This window comes from Numida meleagris, chromosome 3 (assembly GCF_002078875.1).
Source record: "Numida meleagris isolate 19003 breed g44 Domestic line chromosome 3, NumMel1.0, whole genome shotgun sequence".
In the NCBI taxonomy this organism is placed as follows: Eukaryota; Metazoa; Chordata; class Aves; order Galliformes; family Numididae; genus Numida; species Numida meleagris.
In genome coordinates, this window is record NC_034411.1 from 37179723 (window position 1) to 37207618 (window position 27896).

Below are 27896 nucleotides of genomic sequence, written 5' to 3' on the forward strand. Positions count from 1 at the left end.
TACATCAAAAGGGAATTTTCATTTACCTGCATTATCTTATGTAGTAACACCAATAATAACTTCGCTCTGTTTAACTGAAAATAAGCAAGATCAGTTGCTCTTTGCTGCTTTTGTTTCCCGTCATCAAGACAGTCATTCAAACAACTATTTACAAAAATGACATTTATGCAATCAACCTCCCTGTTTTCAACTTCTAAAAACAATTTCTGATGTTTTTCTTTGTTTTCCAAAGAACTCTTATTCCAGTTCCCTAAAAGAGAGTATTTTTCATCCTTTACTGATTTCTAAACATAAGGCAGCTCTTTCATGTCTGGATTTTGTCTCAAACACTAGTCACATATGAAACCTTTCTAAATCATATCTCACCCTTTTTTTTTTTTTTTTTTTTTTTTTTTTTTTAACTGGTCAGTGAAAATAAAAAACAAAACAGAGGATCTGACATTCTAGGCTGCATGGCCATAAAAATATTAACCCATATCAGTATACTTGTTATCCCAGTGTCAACTACTAGACAGAGAACAGGATTTTCTCAGTTACCCAGTTTTGCAGTGTCTGATTTACAGTGTGATCACTGCTTCAGTGTCCACAGTAGGTCTTATCACACCAGGACGGTGCTGACTGCTGGTTTTATAATCCACTCAGACACCGTAAATCAGTGAATGTTAAATCCCCTTTTTTATTCTTTGTTTTGCTTTCACTGATTAGTGAAGCAGTGAGGATTGACTAGGTTGAAAGGGATTAGCAGCTTTGAAAGTGAGGCACTTAATTGCATAGTCTTCCCTGAAAATTTAAGAACTAAACAAATGGATCCAACTAACTGGAAAGAAACAAAAAATCATAACGTCTCTTAAATATACATTCCTGTTTGTTTGAAATAAAATTCCTTTTCCATGAATTTGCTTTGCAGCTGTTCCAGGTTCTCTTGCTCTCTCACTTCTCACCAGTTCTAATAGATACGAACTGATTCAGTGAATGCTTTTCTGCACAATTTAGCAATAACCTCTTACTCTCCTCTGTGTAGATGGAAGCTAACATAAAAGGGGAGAAAAAGTAAGAAATAACCACATGCAGTCTTTTCCTTGATGATTAGAACCACATTGATGGTCTTTATTTCTGTTAGAACAAGGCTTTGAATCCCAACCAGAGGCCCATGGTTGGCACAGTGCAGATGACCAGATGAGAATGAATGCTCCAGAAGGCTTGCCGAGCCAGCGTACATGCATATTCTTTTGGCACATGTGCCAGTTAAGGAACTTAACACTCCCAAATGACATCAGTTGGAAGACACTTCTCAGTTCCATCTGCTGACCAGCCTTTCTGAGGCAATCACTCTACAATTTGTTTTAGTAAAAATGAGTTATGTTGGTTTAAATAGTCAAAACACAGTGTTTATATAAGCAAAGTCCTTTGAATTGGAGCAAGTCTGAAATCAAACACACAAGAAATTTCACTGGCATATAAGGCAAAAATGGTTTCCGAAAGAAAAATTGTATTGAGCAGCTAAGGCAGTAACACAAATAATAACATAGCCATAAGTTTTCATTTATATAATCAGCTGTAAATAATCACAAATAAGGGAATTCATTGCCCTTAGAGCATGCACGTGGGATTCAGGAGACTGGAGATATGACCAAAGAGTCACCTTTGCCCCAAAGTGTCCTTGAGATCAGTAGAGGTCAGCTACTAACCCCTCTCAACCAAAGAAATACCTACAAAATCTTAAGTGGTGCTTGTGCTCTGAAAACTGAAGTAATTGGGCAATTCCTGTTGCACCTGAGCTGCACCTATGTGGAGTCTGTCAAGGCTGAAATACAGGGCCCTTCCTTGATCTCAAGTGGGACAATGGAGTGGCTCCTCCCACTCCATTGTACAGCCTGCAGTAGGTGCTGCACAAAGCAAAAACTTGGCATGGGGCTTCACTGTGACCCTTCATGGTGACTGGCATACCACTTCCAGGCAACACATGATTCTCCAATTCAGGGGCACTCCCTCACGTAGCACAGAAAGGGCAGGATGACAGCAGAGATTCTGGCCCACAACAAACATACCCAATCCAGTGATCAAACTGCTTGCTTCCTGGCTGTAAGTCATACTTCCTTTGTCTCTGGCTGTTTACACAGAAATAGTGAATGACAGCCTGTGGATGGATGCTTGTTATACCAATTATGTTCATCAGTAGCTTGGTTTTAAATGACCATAGGTTCCTATGAAAATTCAGTCTGTAATATCAAATTGACTACAGAGAAGATGCCAGCATTGTAATCTGTGTGTTGTTTGTTGCCTTTTCTTTAAAATTTACAATACTACAAAAAAGAAAAAAAGAAAAGGGAAGAAAACAGAAAAACCACGTTAGTCCACATTCCCTTGTAACTTCTGGCTGTTTTCCTTTGCTTCTATAGCATGAACCAAATGTAAACTCTGATGAAGCACCAAGTAGCCAGAGCATGTTAATAAGCCTTATCCACACTATTTTGGCATGTTTGTCTGCTTTCAGTAATGTATTATTTTGAATTTGTCAACACTAACCCAGTCATAAATTTAGAACATAGTCATTTTGCATATGCTGTTGCACATTTTAATCTTTGACCACATCTGCATCAGACAAACTATTATCTTCATGGGAATTTGAATTTCCTCATCTCCTACATGATTTTCTGATTACTGAAGAAGCATTTGGCATTTACAGAATGAGCAAAGATTCAAAATCATAGTTTAGAACACTTTTTGATTATTGGGGTTAAAGAGATCAATAGTTCAGTCATTTGACACTGCTGCTGAAGTGTAAACATCTGGCAGATATACCCATTCTTTGCATTTAAATACGTATATATAATCCTCACATATATACAATCTTTTTGCTTGTCCAAAACAGAAATGTGGTGTTTTGGACACCTCTGCATTCCTCTCTCCCACTTTCTACAGTTTCAGTTACCAGCTCCACTTACCTCATCCCTCCCTTCTTCAGTGTTGTTCCTGGGCTCCTCCTCTTCCCTTGGCCTCAGGATGCATTGTTCCTTTCCAGAAGCAGCAACTGTCTTTTAGAGGGCAGGACTGTATCTGTAATGATGCTGGCCATCTTCTTCTCACTCCGTATTGTTAGTATCCTATGAGACTTAGCTTTCCTACAAAAAGGAAAATAACAAGCAAAGATAAGCTACTAATTACAAAAAGATAACTCCTCAGAGCCACTTTTAAATTATAACACTGGGACAGCAGTGTAGCGTGAACACAAACTCAAATTTGTTTGATTGGATATTCTGGTACAGTTTTACAACATTTTGATCTCTCCTCGTCACTCTCTGCAAAGATGGTTCTTAATTTTAGGAAGGGTGATCTCAAAGCTAAAGAGATCCTTGCAGATATTAGAAAACAGACTGCCTCCAGCAGAGTCACATAAATATTTAAAGATCTTGAACTTAAAAACACACAGTCTACCAGGATAATGGGGAAAATTTACCCAAGAGTGGTCAGCAACAGCCAGAAAATTTCTTTACTGGTGCAGAACACAGGGTGGTCTGTGCTGCCAGCCATCTGACAGCCTGGCCATGCAGCAGCAGAATCCCACCTGGCTTTGTAGAGAACAGACATAAATCACAAAGGAGGCTAAGCACAACTCAAAATAAAATAATGAGTCATTTGCACTATTTCTGAGGTAAACAAACCATGATTTTAGATATATGTGGGGACACTCAGACCATTTGAACATCACCAGCTTGGATCTGGAGGTAGCACAGCCGTGATGTGCAGCAGGCAAAATAAATTGTTTCAAGTTCTCTTTGCACAGGTGTCTTGATCTTGTGAATGTGCCCTCACAGAGTTGCTGTAAATCACTGTCCAAATCCATTATTTCTTTTCTGTTTCTGTTGTTGGTTTTTTTAACTTATGTTACCAAAGCAAACCTGTTCCCAGCCATAGCTCTTGCTCTAATAGACACTGGCACACATGGAAGAAATAAGAGGCAGAGTCAAAGATTCTTGTTCTGCACAGAAACAAGGGTATTAAGTCCTACTTAGATACAGCTCAGTGTGTCACTTACTCAAAATAACTGCCCAGCACAAGCAAGTGGCTAAGACATTTGGGCATCTGACCTCTATGAGCAGCAAGAGGAAATATCTACTTTTTTTTTTCCAGATTTCTTCTCTTTTGACACCGCTATCGTATTCATAGAAAAAGCGAGTGGCCACATTCCAAGAGTCTTTCCAGATTATGTCTATCATGGCTCTGTTATACCAATAGCAAACACATAAAAAAATATTTTCACAATTACTATTAGAGTGGAAAGCTAGAAGAGGTACAAGAAAGTTAATGAAAGCAAATGCAAATGTAAGGAAAAGTCTGATAAATAATAACAGAAATACTACTTGACAAAAATTTACTAGCTATTCAAGTGCAGGAAAATTTCTTATAGTGGACAAGCCAAATGCAATGGCCAGGATTTCGAATCAAACACATTGCGCTAAATGAAATTTATTTACCACTTACCATACAACAATGTGGTACGTAATAGTATAGTATGGTATGTCATGGTTAGTTATTTTCCTCAACTTTCTCTTCAAGTTTCAATTACTAACTTAACAAATTTCATAATAAAGTCTTTTTATTTCTTAGTTATATATCATGGTTGGTCTTTCATGGTGTATCTGCTATCTGAAAACCACAGCTGGTAACCTCATTTTGCTCTACCATGCCTAGATTATATGTGCGGTGACTCACTTAAGCGACTTCTTCCTTCCACATGGTCATCACGCAAAAGATTTTATGCAGATACACAAGAAGGCAGCCCAGAGCTCTGGACATCTTCACAAATTTTTGGTTCAATAATTTTCCTGAGATTCACAGTCTAGAAGTGCCAGGGGGATGGGATCCTCATGAAGAGGATGAAAACAAGACCTTTAATGTGCAGAGGGTAAGGAAAATCATCTCGCAGAAAGATGTTTCTTTCACACACACTTGCAATTAATAAAGGAATGTTGCAATATTGTTTCTGCTCACAGAGATTGAATTTCAACTCAGATAAATTAATGGGCATACCTCACCAGATTAAGACCAGATATTTCTTACTCATGGATTCCTTTGACTGCACACTTTCTGCATCCAACAGTGACATTTACTTATGAATTTCCGAAAAAATGCTCAACTTCAGCAAGAAGCTGACAAGCACGCTGCCTGGAAGGAAACTGTGGGATATGGAAAGAGCAGCTTTAGCATATAATAGAAGCTACTGAACTGATAAATCTTTTCATACCCATGACACTTCCCTCCCTCTTTTCTCCATTCATTCATATTTAAGTGGGAGTAACTTTGAACTGTCTACAAACATCAAAGAATAGTCATAAAATATTTTTTCCACTTACTGCAGATAAGTCTCTGTTATGTCTGCCAGTGAATACCTCATTACCAGGTGGATTGTATCTGGGGAATGAGACAGACAGAAAAGCCAGTGTCCTGATGATTTAAGAGAATGTGAAATGCACAAAGTTTAAGAGAAGCTGTCTCTCCCTAAACATTCTGACAAAGAGCAGGCATTGGAAGCAGCCTGCCTGACTTACCAAAATGCCGACTGTCCACCCCAGAAACAAAAATAACTTAAATAAAATATTACTTAATGACATAATTGCACCAGAAGCAAAAAGCATAAAACACAAATAACAAGAAATACTTAACAAATTCCAAGTGCTTTCAATGGACAATTTTTATATTCTCTTCAGCAGTTCACAGCTTGAAAATTAGTTATCTCATTCTTTAATTTTCATTCTATAGCTTTCTCAGCCTTTTTTTCTATTAATTCCTACTCTATTCCTGGAGTGACCTTTCTCCTGTTTATCTGCATTGTTTGCTTTTCAAGGATAGCCTGTGCTCCAGGTCACAATAACTGAATTAAAAATGAATGTTTAGCTAAATTAAAAATTAATTTGCTCAGAATTAGCTGTACTCCTACTTTTCTTGTGGCCTTCCTGCATACTACCAGTACCATAATCCCTCAAGAACTTGCTCAGCAGTAGCAATTCCTGTATGGTATGCTGCCCAGTCCACCAACGGTTACCAAACAGGAATGCATCTTGCCTGCTGTACCACAGTTTTTGCAGCTTCCTTGCTCCGAGCAAGGCTGCTTCACTTTCTTGCTGAACATTCCCAAGCACTGAGTTCCACTGATCCTTCTGCACACGCTTCTTCCTCAGGATCTTTTGTGACCTGTAGTAGTTACTGACTGCCCTTTCTGCTCCCAGAAGATACCAGAGGACAGAGGTTACAAGACCATGGAAATTTGCAGTTACTTGTAATTATGGAGTGCTTGAGGGATATGAGAGTGTTTGACTCACTGGCATCCAGAGACGATTGATGTGGACTGGCTGTTTTTAGCTCTACAGCAGGGCAACATTTTCTTTAACTGCCATCAAAAAGGGCTACCACTGGGCATGCTTTTCTCGTTGTGCAAGTTCTCACCAGGAAAATCTCTTGAAAACAGTTCCTTGACAGCATTTGGCACTCTAGCTGTTCAGCTTCCCTAACTTAAATTGGAGTGGTACTTCTTCAGTTCATCACTGATCCAGTCCTCCTCTAGTAACAAATACATATTAACACAGCTCCAAATCTGGTTCCATGTCCTCACAGTTGATCTTGGAATGAGCAAAAAAACTGTTTCCAGTTCTGATGCTCTGTTCAATTCAATCTCTCTGACAATTTAGAAAGCCTACCTTACCTCTTCTTTCTTGGCTAGGCAAATGAAAGGTAATTGAGCAGAACTGGAACATCAGAATAACAAAACTCAGGGACAGTAAGAAATGGCCTTTAAGAAAGAGAAGCATTGGATTTTTTTTTTTTCTTAAGAAAATGTTCTCCAAGCATGACCATCTTTACAGCAAATCCTAAACAAAAGTGCTTTTCACGATTCTGCTCTCAGGTCTATTACAGGCTGTGATTCAAAGCCCTGCTTCTGAAGATTTGACCCGTTCATAATTTTCTCATGAGGCTAAATAGCGTGAAACATTTTTTGAGTGACTGTTTTACATTTGCAAATTTTGTCATGTAAACTGAGTTGATCAAAGTGAATCTTCAAGTACATATTGATATCCTAATTTTATATATATACACATCTATATACACATTCTTTTTTCTTATAAGCAGAGTGCTGGAGTTGTAATTCAGCAGAAATAATCTGTTTTTTCCTATGACCACTTTATGTGTTTTGGAAAAGAGTGGCAAAGAGGACTCAGGTTGTGTCTTCAACTTACGTTAACAGAAAGCACCTTACCAAAGTGCATCCTCAGTAAGTCAGGTTGTATCGTGAAAGACAGTTTCATAATGAAAAGAACTAAACGAGTTGGTAGAACTAAGCATGTCACCAAATATTTCAGTGCAACTCAGGAGCCAAAGCAAAAAAAAGCTATTGTGTAGACGTTCTAAGACTTCACAGTAAGTTTGAATCTATACTACTTAAATTGAAGTCCTCTGCAACCTTTCCTTACGAAATGGATTTTACAGTGGTAACTTGTTCCATCTATTGTACTGCATCTGCAGACAGCAAGCTTCTCCCAGAACCTTGTTTCTCTGAAAGCATTACAGAGATACTCCATTTTTCAATTACATTCAAAAAAAATACCGATGGAAAAAAATCAACAATCCAGAGCGGAAACTCTTCTTCATGGATTTTCAGCAAAGGCATTAACTGAGTTGGGACGGCCTTTGTGGCAGTATTATTCAACTGAAAAGTCAGACTGAGAAGAGGATACATAAGAGGGAAAGGAGGGTACCTTGAGATGAAGTGACTTGAGTAGATCAAATGGCACCAGATTAGTAGCAAATCCTGAGAGGGAGTGTGATCCTAAATACTGTGTTCTATGTCTAAAATCTATGCATGTTATTATCCACATTTTGTGTGATCTTTTTTTACTCCTAATACACAAATACTGCAAAATAAAGGCTTTCAATGAAATGCAGTCTGAGCTGGTATGTAGTTGGTTGCCTCCAGAAAAAAGCTGTTTTCTTCAGCTCTTGACGAAAAGATGAAAAAAATTCCAGACACCATTCAACCTCTAGGAAATACACTGGCATATTTAATGTAAAACTATTTTAATGTTGTGTTTTCATAGACTTGAATATAAAAGAATTTCCCCATGTTACCTGCAAGATATGTCGAGGATGCCCTTCCTCGCTTGCATGATTAGCAATCAAGGAGTGCATAGTCTCACTGAAAACACTCATGACACAAAGTCAGTGTCTGTAATGCATGCTAATTTATGTCAAATGCCTTCAAGTGAATATTTTATATACTAGATTACATGTACACAGGACTCTATAATCCCCCAGAGCTCTCTGCTGATCAGATCCTGCAAACATGCCTATTTTTAACCCTGTCACTGTGATGACAGTGAACTAACTACTGTGCCTAAAGTTAAGAGAGTTTATCTGCAAGCTGCTGATGCGATGTAAAGCATTAGCACAATGGATGGTGAGAAATGACTTATATTACCGTCATACCAGTTATTGTCCATACAAGATGTGAAGTAATAATTAACACCATTACATTTTAAGAATATTTCTTACTGTAGAACACGTTCTCCAGGAGCAGAGTTTTACCTGCCTTTGCAACACTTGCAATATGACAAGCTTACTCAGTAACAAAAATAGGGCAAAAGTCTTTAGAAACATAGCCTGATTTTGAGTGCTGAATATCTAAGACCTAATTACGAACATTTTTCAGCACCTCCTATTATCGATTTCAGTTATATTTCAGATTTCCATTTTTGTTTAAAAATTTGACTTGGAGTTGAATATTTAAACAAGCAATTATGTCAATTCTGATCCAAATAATTGGGATGAAACTTGGAGAAGGCTCATGTAGGTTGAATATTTAGAGGAAAATCCACGGTATTTATAGTAAATATTTTTTCACCATGGGAAATGAAGGGAGAATAACCTTGTGGTGTATTTTAACTTAAATATGGTAGTAAGCACTAAGACTGTTCAGAAATTTTTGTAATAATAATAAATATATAGCTTATAAAAAAAGAAGCTTTGCAAAGATTTATGGTGTTCGACTTTTTAGTTAGAGTATTTTTTTATGGCAAACAGATGATAAAAAATGTTTCAGTATAAATCCAACATTCAATTTCTGAATGCAATTTTTTTATATTCGTAGCAGGAAAAATAATGTAATTATTCCACATAAACAGTAGTTAATACATTTAAAGTTGGTATTTACTAAAGCAGGATTATTCCTCCTGCTCATTTGGGCATCTTTCTCTCCTTAAGCAGTAACAGTTTCCAATGATTTTCTTGGTGAGCAACATACCTGGCTGTCAGTGCCTTCCAGGGTAGAATTTTGGGCATCACTTCTTGAGGGAGAATAAGGGTGTTCCTAGAGGAAGCTGTGATCTTTCCAGATGAGTAGCATTTTTCACTTCTTAAGACACATCCTAGATTTTAATCTGATGAAGGACACTAAACTCTCCATATAACTAATAAAATATCCAAATTTGAATTCATCTGCATAAAGATGTCAGACCTGCACAGCAGGAAAAATTAAAGAGGAAAATATGAGAAACACCATTAAAACACAATATTTTGTCGACCAAAATAAACAATGATACGCTGTTTTCAAAACTAGTGATTTCCATATAACGATAAGGTTAGTCCTGTTGTTTTCATCTCTAGTTCTTGTAGTTTATGGCTATTACCATTTACTGACATCAGCCAGGTTGTACAGAGCCTGAAGCTTTTTCTTAGCTCACACGTTGAAACTCAGGACAGAGTTGTAGGACACTTATTAAATCTCAGCACTCACAAATCTGTTCGTTCAAGAAATAGGGAAGCTCACAGATGACAATACATCTGGTAGATTTACACTGAATAAACAGCAGAGTAATTAATTAAAACAACTCCTGAGCTGCAGATGCATAGGTAGTATTCAGTAATTACGTTTAATTTAATTCATACTGGTTTATGAGTTAATTACTCAAATCTAGCAAAGAAGAGCAAATGAGATGATATTAGATAAAATAAATCCTCAAATTTGTATTCACTTCCTCTGGTCATGGAATATATGGGATGAAACTACAAAGCTGATGTCAATTAGCATAACATCATTGAAATCAGTGGCTTTATGCTCACTTGCAACACTTGAGATTGGAGTAGCTGACATTTTGCAATGCATTGGAACAAGCTATTATTACATTAAATAGCATCATTTTTAAAATCTAAATTTGTTTTAACATCTACAAATGAGAACATTCCTTCTTGTTGTATGGATTTAAACAAGGATACTTTTCTAGACAATATCAAATATAATTGTTCTAATTTAGAAAGGCAAGAAATCGTCACTGCAGTTGATCTAATGCCTGGGACTCTAATGTTTGTTTAGTACCCATCAGTGTCTCTCTTCTCTTTTCAGTCTCTACTGATATGGGCTGAGTGCATGTCCAGTGAACTACACTGTTGTACATTGCATACTGAAATGCACTTAATCTCCTAACAAGATGTGTACAGTTTACTGCTCATGACTATCTAATGGGAACTGGATAGTCACCTGGGGTACCCAAGTAACTATCTTGAGGACACTCTTTAAATTGTTTAATTTGGCTATTGGTTTGACATTTCTGAAGTAACATTTTATCCCCCTAAGATTGCTCCAAAGGACAGAGCTGAGGAAAGTCCTGTGTAATTCTGGGAACATTCAGCACCAGCATAACACCATAACAAACAAGTTTTCTCCTCCCATGTGTGGGCTTAAAGAAATGCTGCACTTAGCACCACTAATATTTGAGTTCAGAGACAGCAATGCCTTCTGAAAAATGTAGTCTCGTGAATGTTAAATAGTACATCCTTTCTTCGCCCGGTATGCCAAGTTTAAATACAAGCATGTTGCAGCATTGTATTCAGATAGTAGGATCACGAAAGCTCAGACTATATCCCAACAAGAATTTTTTCCTCAATTTAATGTTAACTAAACTTCAAATTTCCAGCCCATGGTAAGATGTATATTTCAACACTAGTTCTTTGCTTAGATAAAATTTGGAATAGCAAATTTTTTTACATAGCAAGGCAATTTTGTTTAAATTATGCTGAAATGCTTCATTTTACAAGTGTTGAGCAAATGAAAACATTCAGTTAAGGGCTGATGTACAACATTTCATTTTAACTATGTTAAAATGCAATACATAACATGACTTAAAATGCAAATCGCCTCATCAAGCTATATCTTCATAATTGTGCTCATCTCAGAGAATATTATACAATTTTATTTAGAGGGGAGTTCTTCACTGTGTCCTAGGCTGTGTAATCCACCTTGGAGTTCAGCTCACATAGACAAGTACATTCCCAAACAACACCCTAGGCACTTCCAGGAAATATCATGCAGTGTTAAGTATTTTCAGTTAACTAACCAATTGAAAGCCTTTGGATCTGAGTTGAAATAAAACACTGTTTTTATTTTCTTAGCATAAAAGCTAAAACTTCAGAAAACTACTATTGCATTTTCCTTTTTTTTTTTTTTTTAAGAGATAGAGTAACAATCTTTACCTCCTTCCTACTTATATTTGAACATTAAAAAATATTATGAGGAGTGGAACCATACAAAGTATCATCTCAAGATGAGTAGATTGTCCTTTATTTTTGCACTTTGTTATCTTAAAGAACTACAATGAAAAAAGTAAAGCCAGTCAAACATTTAGTTTCATACAGAATGTCCTTCAAATGATATGTTGGAAAAACTGAATCTTTAAGCTAAAGTTACTCCCATTAACCACATTTTCCTCATAAAATTCTATATTTCACAGATAATGAATTTTGTTCTTTTGAGCTTGAGTCTACACTAATTTTCTTGTTTTGTGAGCAGAAACAGGTTTTTCTGAAAGATTAAGACTGGCCTTCAATGCTTTTCATAGACACTGCAGATCAATAATTTAAACAGAGCAGTGGTTTTGTCAGTTATTTTCCTCCTCCATAAAAGTGTCTTGTGACATATGATAAATTAATTGGTAAGGTCCATTTACCTACCCACATCCAGTGAGAAACTGCCTGCATCATACTCATCAACACTACAAGTGACACTATTAACATCCTTGCCAGCACACAGAATCAAATAAGTTCCAAGGATGAAATGGCAATAAGTCTCCACCATGAAAGCTGAGCACACTCAAAGAACCCACAGAAAAAGCAAAAAAAAGTGATCCAACTTTGATGTAAGAGACTTTCAGGCTATTGTACAAACGTGCATTTTCCTCTATATAATTCTTGCAGCATTTTTGATACACACACTGATCATTCCAGTCATTTCTGGCTAAAGAAGTTGTCACCAAAGGTAATTGCACCACAGTCTGGACTTTTGCAAGCACTTAAGAAAAGTGCTTGAGCAAATGACAATAACCAACACAGTTCCACAATGTGGCAATGAGTAGAAGACAAATAGATACACATTGTCTTTCATAATTGTATTTCAGCAGTTGAATACCAACTCCACTCAAAGCTAATCAGAACAATTAAAAAAGAAAACATTTCTCATCAAATTTAACACAGTTAGAGTTGGGAGCTGCTTGTTTTTGGATTAAAGGGGTTACCCCAAATAATGACAGTGATATAATGCTCCATGCTGAGGATGACAGCCTATAGCACCTGGCAGTCCATATGTATATTTGGGGGCATCACTTCCTTCACAGTAGTGCACATTTTTCTTGCCAGACTACTGCTTTTCATACAACTTCACCAACCTTGCATTTGCAGGTGACTTTCTGTTAAGTCACAGTGAGCACAGTTCTTCCATAACTGATCCGTCCCATAGCATTCCAATAATGCTGTTGCTCTGGGAATATAAAGCAAGTTTTTCTGTTCTTCAGCAGTTGTAGCACACCCTGAACATGCCAGGTTCATGGAGTACATAGTGTAACTCAAAGATCCATTACTGGTCAGATATATTGCACATGAAGAGATCAGCTACTTATGCAGTGCTTCAGTAAGTCATTTAAATGCCACCAGATTTCTTCATTTTTTTTAAATGAGTCATGTTGGTGTCGGCGCTTGGTCCCGTTAGAGAATTCTCAGTCAGTGTGGCATTAGAATAGCAAGTTTTCTTTATTGTGTTTTACACACACCTTATATATCCTTCACTCGTAAGCAGTAAATCCACTCACAGTTAATTATCCTTAAATTCTTCCCAACAACATAGATAACAAACAAAGGGTTCCTTAACTGTCCCAGATGTGACCACATTAGCTGTGCATACTAAAGAGTATTCTGTTTACACCTTAGCCCTGTCTCCAGACTCCGGAGGCATCATAGAGATAAGATCTACCAGAGTCTGTTGAGCTCTTTGTTGTTAAGTCTCCCCCCAATGTTGGCAGGTATGTTTACAGCAGTTCCAGTTTTCTGAAGCAACACATCCTGCTGTGTTTGTACTCTCTGAGCAGCATATCCTCAAACATTCTTGTGTGCTCCTAGCTGAGGATACTACTAGTGCCCTTAGTAGATGTGTGAGTATACCAGGTCTCCAGAGGCTGAAAAGATTTGCTTTGGGTATTTCCTTTTACTGAATAATATGTCAGGAGAAGGTCCTATGGAGCTGCAACTATTTCTGCATTCTGTCCAAGCTAAAATTATCCAGCTTAATTCCAGTAAGACTGTTACTATCAATCAGCAAACAACTCTGTATACTGATAAGTGATGCTATTCACTTTCTCAAATGGTGAAAATTGAACACGCTCCTCTGTAGAGGTCATGCTGTTGCAGAGGCTGATACAATTTTTGACACTGAGGAAGATGAATAACAGCAAGAAAGACAAGATAGAACAGAAGATCCTTTAACATGGGTCAGTTCTAGAGTTGAAATCTTTGATTTCTTTACATCTTTACTAACCAAAAAGGAATTCAATAACTTATTCCATTTTCATTTCTATAATATTGACCATTACCTCTTCTTAATCTTTAGTGTGTATGTCTGTATCACATCACCGCCATCTTGATATAAAGAACATAGCGCCAAGTTAGTTTATTGTGCAACATTTTGCTGCCATGGTACCTGGGTCTCCTTTCTCACCAGGACTGGTAATTCCTGGCCTTTGGGAAGACTGGATTTTCCAGAGAGCTTCCCATACTGCCCAGGGAGCATTATGGAGTTTGAAGAGGAAAAGACTTTCCCGCTTGATTCTCAGAGATAGAAGCACTGTAGATAATACCTCCATTGATAAATGTGTTTTAATTCCCATTAACTATCTAGCTTTCTCTCAAGGAGCATTCACAGACTAACAAAAAAATCACTGCTTCCAGAAACAGGGTAATCACCTTCCACATTTTTCTTTCTGTGAGAATGAAAACCAACAAAGTATACAAGCGTTTAGACTAACGTGGAAGGAAATGTGACATTATGTTAAGACATCTTTTGTTACTTAGTAACATACATTAACCTAAACCACACATTTCTAGATCAGAACTGTCTATTCATAATACAGACCTTTCTAAAAGAATTATCTTTAATGGATGAAAACTGGAAGGAGCATTTCATGGTATGTTCTCACCCCAGAATTCAAATTATAGAGATAAGTAATAACACCAATATCCTTTAAATAGTTAAGCATTCTTATTTTCAGATCCTTGTTCTTTTCAAATTATGTATGGATTTAATTCTCTCTGCTTCTCAGCTGGTGATGCTGCAGTAAAATGTAACCAGCATGCATCAAGTAGAGTTACATTTATGGTTAAGCTATTTTAAATTCCTCTGCTGCAAATTCCTATTGACACACATTTCCTGCATAAGTAATACAAATAAGTAACTTCAAATAACTCATTCTCTTAAATATTGTTTTATGAAATTGCTTAAAATACTTTTACACTTTATTTCTACCTTATATTTGTTTTAAACCAATTCAGACCTCTCCAGGTAGAGAAAGCAGTTAAATTATTAAATTTAATATAAACAAAACAACTTTTACTCTGCTATAATTTTCAATTTCTTATATATGACAGCTGAAAATAACAGAAGATTTCCCCAAATCCATTACATTTCTAAAAATAAGTATTTGTGGATGACATTTCAAATTACAAAACAATGTGCAGATTTGATGAACAGTCGCAAAGATCTTACTAGCTTTTCTGACTGGAAGAAGAACTGCTACACGATGTTTTTATCTTTATTTATATTATAGATTAATAATTATTCTACATCAACTAATTGATGAAGAGACAGACAAATACAGAACACAGCAATAAAATGAGAACAAAAGAATGACTGCGTGGCAATTTTAAAAAATCTGCATTTAAATTTATGTTCCTATTCCACTCTTCATGACATCTGCAGACCTTTCATTAACAATAAAAATTTTTATTGATTTACACTATAGAAACTACGTATATTTCTGATGTTCTGCTCACTTGACTGTTGCCCTTAAGCATACAGCCAAGTAAAATGAGCTGTACAATTGTACATGTACTGTCATTTCTCAAGTTGTTTTGACATTATTTTAGATTCATATATTTATGAAAATAACTGTATAAATTACACAGGATAATTTTCTCTTGAGGTTTTGGCTGTAAAGCAGAGGTAGATTTGTTTTACTCTACCAGTACCCCCTCAGTTCTTTCAACAGAGGAATGAATCCACACTCTAAACATACCCTTCTGAGTGTCAGAGAGGCCTCCTTTACCTGTAGTCACCCTGCATATCACTTCTGGCTCTGTCTGATGCAAAACTGATAGAGCAGAGTCCATCAGTTGACAGAAGGAATTACAATACTATAAAATATACTGAAGGAAAATATGCTGTCAAGAAACTGGGAGCAAAGGGGGTGGATGTATGAAAAGAGGCAACTGGGAAGTCATAATGTAGAGCTGTGTGAGGAGAGTTCTCTGTGAGAGAAACTGGGAAGGGGCTTAGGTATCTCAGAAAACAATACCTGAAGGAGCCTATACAAACTGTAAGTTCTGGTAGCTGACTTATTACCACAGTCTCCCCTGTGCCACAGTGCTGGGGAAAATGGAGCCAAGTGCTCCCCTCTTCTCTAATTTCCTTTCCCAGTCCTGCTTGTCCACCTGCTTCAGCCAAAAGATCTAGGCAGATCACCAACCCTTCCCTACTCTCTGGACATCTCCTTTAGTTTTACACATAGAGCTCATAATACGTCTGAAAATGCATAGAATGTTAAAGATGTTAGGAAAAATTTACTGAGGCTTATTATCTGTTCTTCTGCCATTGTCACTTTAGGGGAAACAGTTTGTAACAATGCTTGTAACAATGACTCAAGAATTTTAAAACCTGTATCAAGCGCTACTCATGTACCTCACAGCCTATTGCTGTCATACATCAATTTTCATGAGACAGCCACAAAGTACTTCTTAAACAGAGGACTTGCTCAGTCATTGTTGAAAAGATGACAGTTTCCTGTAAGCTTGCTTTACATTCTGTTATGGTTTTGAAAGCAAAATAAAAGTTTACTGTATACAACTGAAAGTGGTATGCAAAATACTTTGTACCATTTGTTTACAGTAAGGTTAATGGAGCACTGGCACAGGTTGCCCAGAGAGGTGATGGAGTCTCCTCCTATGGAGATATTCAAGACCCATCCAGAAGCCTACCTGTGTGACTTACTGTAGGGTACCTGCTTCAGCAGGGGGGTTGGACTTCATGATCTCTTGAAGTCCCTTCCAACCCCTGAGATTCTGTGATTCTATAATTATAAAATTATAGATTGTTAAGCCTAGAATGGTAACAGAAAATAAGGTAAAGTTAAGGAGATCTTCATAGATAAAAATTGGCATCAAAACACATAGTAGTCTTGGGACACTAATGTTGTGATAATTCTATACAGTTTTACTAATTTTCAACAGCTCTCTGCACAGTTAGTCAAATTAAAAGTCATAAAACAGAGCTAAATAGTTTCCTTCCTTTATATACTTACAGCTCTTAAGAAAGCTATCATCAGAACATGCCAGAGTATCAGGTCACACAGAGGTCTTGCCATTGCATCTTCTTGGCATTGCATGGTGTCTACCAGGAACTAGATGTCTGTTCAAGCCACTAGGCTACCATAAGAAGTGGGAAGTCTGGCATATTTACTAACCTGTGAGTATGTATATTCTGTACTAGAGGAAAAGACAAAAGTGTAAGAAAGGAATAGAAATTGTTCAGTTGGTAATTCTATATTTCCTCCAAATGATTGACTTCATAGTATCTGTCTCCTGAAAAGCACATTAACAGAGGAAATTTATGGCTTGATACACCAAAAGTATTCAGTTTAAAGCAGTAAGTGGTAAAAAACAATCTCTGCTAATGTTACCTGTCCTGATTTTGAAAGTACCAAAATGATCACTAATATTTAATAGCAAATAGGCAAGGAAGCAGCCTGTGGTGCATTGTTCCAAGAATTGTCATCATTTGTAAGTGAGTGCTATACAAGAATTGCTATCTATGCCTAGCTACAAGATAGACTACTACCTGATACTGATTAAACAAGCATTCAATGATGAATTCCAAGAAATTCTTATCATTTTATTTCTAAAATATGCTTCTAAGCAATGCATGTTTGTCTTTTCACATGTTGCCTGTTAATTCTCAATTCTTTTCACCATGTAAGAAACAAATCTCTCTGCTGGCAGAAGTTACATATCATCTTAATATTTATTATCAGCTAGACAGTTTCACTGAGTTAGTGCAAAGTTCCTTAATGGGCTGAATTATGATCTAATGAGCAGTGGGAGAATATTGTACTGGGTATTAGGTAGATGTACCTTGGCAGAACTCCCTCAACTTGATTCATATCAGCTAAATTCCTCCTCCTCACGTGTGCTTAAAACAGATTCAAGAATCTGAAAATACATATTGAGTGCTTTTACTAAAATGCAGGTCTGCTCCTGATCCCACTGAAGTAGAAGGAGCTTCTAGATCTGCATAACAAGTTTGCTCATATGGCTTCCCAGCTCTGAAAATATCATTGGTGTTATCATTAGAAGCACAGCCTTTCTCACAGTACTTAGGAACTTGCTTTGCAAAACTCAGGAAGGGAGGTACTATGAAAATGGAAAATAACAGAAAATAGGAAAAGTGACTCACATATGTCCAGTTCTTAAAAGATCCTAGAGGAAATAATAGCAATACCCCACACTTTCCAATAGCAGAACCAAAACTTTTCTAGGAATTTCTTTCATATATGGCATCCAATTCACTGAGTAGCAAACCTGCATCTAATATTACCTACCTGAAGTAGGTAATATGCTGTGAAAACATAATTCCCTGTAGAATTTACAGAGCTATTAGAGAAAAATAAACACATCCTTTTTTCTTCCCCCCCCCCCCCCCCATGTACTGCAATGGATGTCTCATTTGGACTTCAAAGGTACTACCTGGTTGTCTTGTTTTAATGTATAACTGTGTTGGAAAGATGAAGCAAGAGGGGTTTTGATTTTTTTTTTTTGTAAAATATACTAGCAAGACTAAAGACACAAAGAGAGCACGTAGCTAGATGTCAAAGATGTGATAAAACACAGAAGCTTCAATTATATCATACAAGCTTGTTTTGTAATTAGTGACAATAGATTAATATGTAGCATTTTACTGCAGTATTACAATGTTCCTTGTTGTATTTGTTCTAAATCAAATTGTGCTTTCTTATTTGAATAATTTGTGTGCAGATCTTGAGTTAAATCTGGATAAAATGGTTTAATGGGAAATTTCCAGTGCACTGGAGCTTCCTAAGGAAAAAATTCTCCTGTCACTGCTACAACATATATCCTATTCCTTCACAGGGAGGCAGATCCAGCAAGCCAGACTTTTATGCTTATCTACCATGTTATTTACTCTTGCCAATAACACAATGCCATAACTTTCACAAATAATTAAGGAATTAAATGTACTTCACAAGTTCTTTGATTTTGTCTGTGTAATTGCATCTTACTACTGTTAGGGTAGATATCCAATCAATTAAGCATTTGCTTAATTGCATATTTAAACATCTGTATGAGTGCCTAAGTACTGTGGACCTGTGATGTGCAGAGATGTTACCTTTTTACCTGGCAGAGATGCATAGGGAAATATTGTTGAGAATTTGCAATCAACCCCTCGACTTGAGTGAAAATGGCTGATGCACTGAATTAGGTATCAGCTTGACATCCTGTGTTGAAATGAGGCCAGAGATATTAAGAAAGATCTCCAGAGCATTTAATTAGAGTTATCTCCAACTCTTGCTGTGTTCCTCTTATGATTAGCTGAGCTACTGTGAGAAAGTCAGAGACCTTTCTCTGCACCAACTACAGAGGGAATACAAAGACAGGAGTCTGACATACAACTAAGAAGCATTCACAATGACTTCTGCTAAACTCTGCAGCCCTGTTTGGTAACAAAGAAACAGTCCCTCCTGGCTTCATGCCAGGCACACTCATCTTGGCATGGGAAAGGAAAAGTCTGGAGTGATTTGACAGAACAGTCAAGGCAGGGCCAGGTGACAAAGAGCTGTGTCTGTGCAAGCCCCACCACAACTGCATGTGGAGAACTGACGGGGCTCCCACACACCATTGTTAGAGAGCTGCTGAAATATTGCAGAACATTTTCCTGTATCAGTTGTATCTATCAGAGCTCTTTGACAAACAGAAACATGTAGGAAACACAGAAGTGTCTGCATCTTGCAAGTTTCTGACAAATGCCATCAACTATTCTACTGCCTAAGCCTTTAAGATTTGTTGCTGGTTAAGAAAGAAAACATTAGGGTGAAAAGATGAAGATAACTGGGGGAGAAGAAAAACTGGACCTTGTGTGAAAGACTTTCACCTGTTTCTTGAGTCCTTACAAGTTAGAATCAGGCCATGAAACATTTTTTCCTCCCTTCTGATTCCTGTCTGTCACTGACCATTCCACCTGCAGAGCTGCACTTCAGCATTTAAGATGGATCCAATCCTGAAGAGTAGGAGCCACTACTTGTTACCTGGCCTGTGCAGCTTGCTTCTGGAGTCACACTGCAGAGCCCATGACCTTGAGCCTCAGAGGATGGAATTGCACAGAGAGCTCAGACAGCAGCAGACTTACCAGAAACGCATTGTCCTTTGTGTTGGTGATGGAATTAGTGAATAAACAATTTTTAATATCATTTTCATTGCTTAATCAATGTTATGGGGAACATCAAAACCATTTTAGTTTGCAAAACAAGCAACAAATCTGTAGATATTGGAACAATCCATAGTGTGGAAAATTGGAGAGTGTGGACAAGTACTAGCAGCTGAAATCTGTAATAGAACTCCACTTCATGTGTTTTGTCTTCAAAGTTGCATGCTTTTCTAAAATCAGAATCAGCAGTGGAAGAACATCAGCTACACTCATTAAATCATTATGGCATCACACTTTATGAAAGAGACCTGAAATTACTCCTTCATCTTAAAAATTCTTTTAAAAATTGTATGAAATATAGGATAACATTTATGACTAATAGAAATAATAATAGTTACCATCTATTATGCTTTGCTTTTCATCAGTAGAGTCAGACATTGTTTTCTAGATGAGAAAATAAGACAGAAAGGAGAAGTGACAGCTTAGGGTCATCTATCAAGGCTGACACAGTTTCAGAAATGATATCCAGGTTTCCTGAATCCCAGCCCAGTTTTCTGCCTTTAGTAGTAAATTATGGGCTATTTGAATATTTTAACCACCAGAGGACAACTATGCCAAGTCGTTCATATATCTGTGAAACCAAAGGCTCTCTGGAAAACACAATTTATGTTCAGACTTTGCAATGTGTGACACTCTGTGTCTGCAAAATAATTTTTAATAGAACTTGGCAATGAACTAGAGAGAAACAGCTGATCTCCATAGTTATATTACACTAACAAAATTTACTACTCATAATAGATCCTCTCATCTATTTTAATAGACTTTTGAAGGTTTCTCTTCTGAGATTTAAGCATCTAGCCATAGATGGCTTACCTTTTATAGGCAAACTTTTAACTCAATATTAATAAGTGCAACAGTAGATCCAACAAATAAAGCATGTGAAAAATACACAAAGTAAATTGTACATGGACAAAGCAAATCTGAGGCTGTCACTGAAGAAACTATAATAACAGCATGATTTTGAAGATAGTATTGTAGAATCATTTCAAATAATCTCTTCCCCTTCTTCATGAAAAAGCAACTTGTAGGTAGATGTCACCATATTATGAAAGGCTGTAGACTCAATTACTTTACAGAGTAATTACTAGATAATAAAATTATAATCAGTGCCTGGACCATTAATCTTTGGTAAAGGTGGCTGAAATAATATCGGAGGAACCAGGAGCTTGTTTAGAGAGTGGATATTAAACAGCAGTAATTAAGTAACACTGTGGGAGTGTAAGTCTCAGGAGAAAATATGTAACAAAGACAATTTTATTACTCTTTCCAGTTATTTGTTACCTTACACTTGGGTTTTCTGCAGTAGAAATCCACGACTATTTCATATCCCTAGAAGCCTAAGAACAACATAGATGCCCTGAAGTAATGCCAGAGCCCCTTCACTCATTCTCAGACCAGCTGGCATAGTTTGGTCACATTCACGCTGTTAGACTTGGCCTGGAAGTAGGGTGCTCACATCCAAACTGCCACAGTTGCTAGCTTCTCCAGTATTAATTCCCAAACTCTCCCAGGAGCTACCTGGCAAACTGCTAGCCAGCTGCACACGGGACTATTTGAACAGTTAAATAGTGTGGACAGTGACTTCTGCACTGTGTCCTGTGCACTGGCACAGGACAACTACAATAATGACCTCCTACCAAAACTAAGATGTGTCTGTCAGATGTAACAGGCTATGCAAAGCTGGAAGAACGATACTTGGAGAGGGAAGAAAGGTCTAAAGTTTTTGAGGGAAAGCAGTGGGCCTAAACAGCATAGTGGATAAATGTGAGCATAACAGGATGAGCTCTGTCAGACTGAGATGACAGGATGTTGCAATAATGAAGTTAGGAAAGAATGAGGGATGGATCTAACTGAGGGAATGGAACAGTGTCTGCATTTTAGAGCCATTAGGCAGAGAGAATCTTTGATGTTCAGAGCCAGCCCATGGCTGGGGCTTGGCTGAAGATGATGCTAAGGAGTCCAGGCCTGCACAGTAGATAGGATGATGGTGCTGTTCTTGGCAAGCAGAAAGTACTGGTAATGTTGAAGAGATGGTGCAAAATTGGTTCTGGCAACACTGAGCTGGATCTCTACAACCTAGAGGCAAGCTGTGTGTTTAGCTTTCATGTATGGATTGAAATTAATCTACCCAGATTTAGATACCTGAGTGACAGATTACATAGCCTCTTGGAGATGGGGAATCTGAGAGCCAGGAAGGAAGCCACAAGATTAATTTTTCAAATCATCCAAGTTATACATGCCTCAGTCAGAAAGGAGCCATAGACATCAAAAGAGAAGTAGAAAAGTCTGAAGATGCCTGGACATCCCAGTAGCCTTCATTAAGCTGATTATGGCTGTGTCCTTCTGATGTACTGCTGAGGTAGTGCATTCAAGCTCAGGAAGCCATAGCAAGTACAAAAGTAATTCAGACTGCTTTCTTAGCAAAGGGAGCATTTGAGGTTAGTCTGGAGTTGTCACAGTTCAGCAAGTCCCTACCCATGGGAGCCGTCAGGAACATCTGTAGGTGTCTGAGCAATAGGCTTGGAAGAGTCCCTCCACCCCATCATTATCACTGAAGGGATTGTGGGGGAAGGGAACAATCTCTACTGCAGTAATCTAGCCAGCAGGATAGGTGACCAGATGTCATGGTTTTATGATTTTCAGTTATTGGTATTCCACATCGTAACATCACGTAGTGAATGTACCTGGTTCTCAGAAGAGAAGGACTACTACATTCCCCACAGTACTTTGCTCCTCTGTTACCATTTTCCAGCCGGAGGGAAAAGATGAAAGCTCGCAGTATAAAAACTTGCAGATCACGAGACCTCGTCCCTTTTTCCACCATCTCTCGTCTTGGCAGCACCTCGCTCTCCAGCTGTCTTATCGTCGGTAGTAGAGTAAGGCCTACCTTGATTTTGGGACATTCTCTCTCTCTGTATTGGATTTACCAGCTTAAATTGTAATTATATTGTACTATAGTGTGTTGTTTTGCATTCCGATATCTTATTTAGTAAATTAGTTTGTTTCTCCTCAGATTGTTGCTGCTGTTCTTTGCTCCCAGGGCCATCTCCCTACCCTTTTCCCCTTTCCCCTTTTTCCCGGGACATGGGCCCTTGGGTCCCCCATCCCCTTTGTCATGGAATCGGGCCGAACGCCCGTAAACCGTTGACACCAGAGAAGAGCTTGGGAAACTTAACTATTTTGTCTTGCTTGTGGGAGCAGTCAAACCAGAAAAATAAGTAAAAAAGTGTAGACCTCAGCATGAACATAATCAGTCTTTGACACATATATGACAGCACAAGTGAATGCATACACACTCAGATATGACTTCTATGTTGGAATTAACCCAGAATCCTGAATCTGCATATTCAGAGTAATCCAACTTTTACAGGCTACATCTAAATGATTAAGTTAAACAGTGCCAGTATCTTGGTATTCAATCAGTCTCTTTAACTGCATAACCACTGGAAAATTATTAGCATGTTTTTAAACCAGAAGCCAAGTAACACACACCCAAACTACCTCTGGAGGTGATCTAAGATTTGTCACTAGCCAGGGATATTTCCTACAAGACCATCTGGATACAGCCAGCCTGTTTTGAATGATAAGGCAACGTAACACACCCATTGGTTTTGGGGTAAGACAATGGGTCCTGGGATTGTTCTATATGTTGGTTTAGACTCACTTGACTGGAATGAATAAAAGTTTTCCTACCAGCAGTAGGAATCTAGAAATCACATCTAGAAATGTGATGTGAGTAGTGAAGAATAGTGATATGATATTCAGTTCACCAACAGCTGATATTTTTCTGTTCTATGAATACTGCAATAAGAATGTAAACATTTGGCAAAAAAGTGTTATGACATTAAACTTTGTCTGGTGAAACACTATGCAATTCTGAGTGTCACATTCCTTTCCCAGTACTGCCAGATAATCAAGTGGACAGATGTTGTGTTGGGAATTTCATTTGTCAAGAAGTGTTGCTAGGAAAAGAGATAATAAGGACCAAGAAACTCCTAGAATCTCTTCATGACATAGGGTGCCAAAAGAAAACTGCATGCTCAACAGCTGGGCCCTTTAAGGCTTGTAATTATCTTTTCTCCCAGCATAGAGGTACAGCTCTTAAGCTCTACTGAACTAGAAGTAACTAACGGGGCTCAGTAATATTTGCTTTTAATAGCTGCCCACTTATCTTGATACAGTTGTTCACTGGCAATAGCTGCAAGTAATAACAGGAGTAGCTGTGGTCTGATTCCATCAGAACTAAATAAAAGTATCCACAAGTACTTAACAATGGTGATAATGTTTCTGAGGCTGAAAGCTGTTGAGGTGTATATGCACAAATAACACTTACTGTGTTGTTCCTACTTGTCACATCCTTAAACCTCAAAGGGCTCTGTCTTCCAGTAGCTGTTTTCCATGCTGCTCAGCACCAATTGCTCTGCTCTAGAGGAAGAAACAAACACATTGCTTCCACGGACAACTCTGTACTGCTCTGAAACGTTTCCGTTTCCATACCTTCTGAAAGGAAAAAAGATCCATTTGTTTTTTTCTCTCTAGTGAAATATAATCAAATGTGATGGGCAGACATCCAAATCTCATTGATTGCACTGTTTCTTTGAGCTTATAAATACCCGCAGCTAAGAAGTTAAAGGTTGGTCTGAGCTTCTTTTCACAAGCTAGGTAAAAAGAGGTATAACCATAATGTTACAATAAATAATACATCTTTCATTACCCTTAAGGAAAAAAGGTGACTTTGATTCAAAAACCTCACATGTATTATATGCTTCGGTCTAGGAAAAACACTATTATTTATAGACCATTATGAAATAGTGGTAATACAGATGCTTGCAGGTGGCCAAAGAGGGATTCTTATGGCTCCAAGGCTTATTTATAATTTGTATCATTTATCGTCCCTATAAAAACTTCTTATACCATTACCTTGTCTGATATTTCTCAAGGACCAACAATCATAAATATTTGCTGCACTTTAATACATTTCTCAAAATGAAAACACTAAACTGCTCTCTCAGCATCCTTATTCTCCCCTTGGGTCATGCCTTCCCATTCCTAGATTCTCCATTGTGCTTGCACAGGACCTTGTACATGGGATGATTTAGTCACTGAAGAGTGCTTCAGAGACATTGAAATACAGGAGTGTATTAAAGGGAAGATGGAGATGAAACAGAAGACAAGCTGTAGTGTTTAGAGCTCAAGAAGGTCCCACACATCTGAGGAAAAGGCAGTGAACAATGTTCTACATTCTTATTACAAGATTGGTTGGGATTCAATCACTTTCATCACAGGAAGCTATGTACCAAAAGATTCTACTAGCTTTACAGCAGGCTATTTAAGAATCTTCATATTTAATACAACTACTACTAATAACAAAATAAAATCATTCCTAGTATCACTCCATGAATTAACAAGAAGCTAAATGCCCACTTATATTTCCAGAGACAATTCTCTTCTTCAATAAAAGTTCTTTTTCTGATGTAGGAGGACATTCCAGTCCTCAGTCCTTTGTTACCTCTCACATAAACAGCATGGCAAATGGTATGAACATGCAGAGTTAAAATATGCTGATCCAGATACCGTACAGAATGACGTTCTCTAAAAGCACATTGGCAAGGGAGAAGATAGGGTAGATAACAGCTCACCAGTTGGAAGAGTTTTTCTTACTATCTGCATTCAGAGCATAGTTTAGAATGAGGAAACTTAGGTCTACTGATTGCATGCCTGTTCACAGCTCATGGGCATCACTACAGCCATAGAAAAAACAGTCCAAGTGTTCCCTATGTGAAACAACTTCCTTGCTTAGAGAGGGGCGGAATCCAAGTAACAGTATCACAGCAGAACAACAAATCCATCCCAAGGCACCAAAAAACACAGTGAGTAATATGAAAGAGAGAAGTAAACCATCTAAATACAGAAATTGTGTAATCTCCTATGTGACTCACTGCTATCTTGGCAAGCTTGTCTTATTTGTTTCTGGTTATTTATTTTCATTCATGATCAGAAATAAGAAAAGCATGAAGATTACCTGGGAAGATGGACCCGCAAAAGGCCAAGTGAGTCACTAAGCTTCGTCCTCCATGACCACAAGAAATAATGTCGTAGCATTTAATACTATGTGGGTCACTATGAACATCTATTCCCCTCATCTGCGTACAAGAAACAAATGATATTCTTCATCAACAGCACAAGAGTCAAACCTGCAGTAACTACAGTATATGAAGGGAAGAGAGATTCAGAAACTGGTGTCTGGGCTGCTATCATCTGTGGAGATAAGCCATCATCTCCTCCCCAGTACCACACCTTCCTCAGGCAGGAAAAATAAAGAAACAAATGTGGTGGAAGAAAAGTCATGTGTTCCTGTGGACAATTACTACTGCCACTGTTAAAGAGTACGAATCATAACAGGTTAAGCAGGGACAAGCATTTCAGCATTGCTGACAGTGCTGGATCTAGCATAAGCTATAGTTATTACCAATTATGTCCAGCTTAAGAAAGGTGTTTGCTTGCTTTTGCTTAAGCAAAAGTGAAAAAATCCTGCAGCAACATTTCTTAGTTTAGTTTCTTAGCACCCAGTTTCTCTTTTCATTGCTATCAACTTACTCTACACCTTGTATCACACAAACTCAAAGTACTGATCAGAAGTAGGGTCCTGGTCTGGATCCAGGCTTGAAGATACAAATGACTATGAGAGATCAAACATAACTCTAAAGTTCAGATTCAGATCTGAAGGTGAGTTCCAGGGAGAAAGTTTGATGTGAAGGTACAAGGGAAATGCCCACACTTTTTACTGGCTGGCTGGTCTCTCCTGAGTTTTCCCTCAGCTGCTGGAGACACTCAAGTACTCCAGAAGGCTACAGAACATAACCAGAGTTTCTGCTTTGAATTTCTGCTGTTTCAGAGTATTTGGGGAGAGCATCATGCTAGATAGACAGACAATATTTTCTCTTGGGTAAAAATCAAAGTAATCCACTGAAGTCTGAAGATTTCTGGTCATACTACAGCCTCATACAACTGGAGTGCCTCATCTTCCAGCTGTGGAGGGAGCTCACACAATACCATGAGGTCCAAGAATTACTCCAGGAGCAGCCCAGTAGCACTAGATCTACACTTACAACACATGCTAACACAAAACATTAAAGACAAGAAAGTTGTAGTCCTACTTTGTGTTTTTCTGCATATGATCTGTGGATATGCAAGCATGCATTTCAGAATGCACGAATTGAAGTGGGGGCCACACACACTTAATGATTTGTAATTCCAGTCTGTATCCATTCTGCAGTCACAGCCGAAACTGAGCAGGATTACAGATGGGGTGGCACCTGTTTGCTGATCTCATATTACAGAATATAGTAAATGCACTAGTGTCTTAATGCATCCCCATTTATACAGAACACTCATTAGTTCCTGCAAAATCCCCTGGAAGATATGCAAATATGGTAAGTAATGCAATGACACTGCTACCTGAAAGCAAATAAATTACTAATTTACTCACATAAATTACCATACCAAACCCTTTTACCTCTTGTTTTCTAGATAAAGTAGTAAAAAAGTCTTTTGTTTGTTTTTGAACAAGCAATCTCTGAAAAGAAAATGCCTCTGCAGGAAAAAGCACTAATAATACCTAAACTATGAGAGACTTTTCTTCTCTTCCACATGTTCCAGTTTACCTCCTGGCTGCTGTGACAGCCCCTAGGGGTTGAAGAGACACACTCTCAAACACATGAATTGCTTTTTCTCTCTCAACTCAACAGTTTTTGATTTGCTTGAACAGAATATTGTTCAGCTTAGAAAAGTGGGGGAAAAAGAGAGAAAGAGAAATGCTTAG

At 37.8% G+C, this 27896-nt stretch overlaps 1 long non-coding RNA gene across 2 annotated transcripts; it reads right to left on the reverse strand.

The window, feature by feature from the left end:
* On the reverse strand, positions 1135-24567 carry LOC110396642. Of its 2 annotated transcripts, XR_002437126.1 has the most exons (5): positions 24408-24567; positions 9293-9505; positions 5355-5412; positions 2946-3122; positions 1135-2303 (listed from the first exon to the last, which is right to left on the reverse strand). It is a non-coding gene; the product is annotated as an uncharacterized LOC110396642 (long non-coding RNA). The 2 variants fall into 2 exon arrangements; XR_002437127.1 differs by lacking the exon at positions 5355-5412.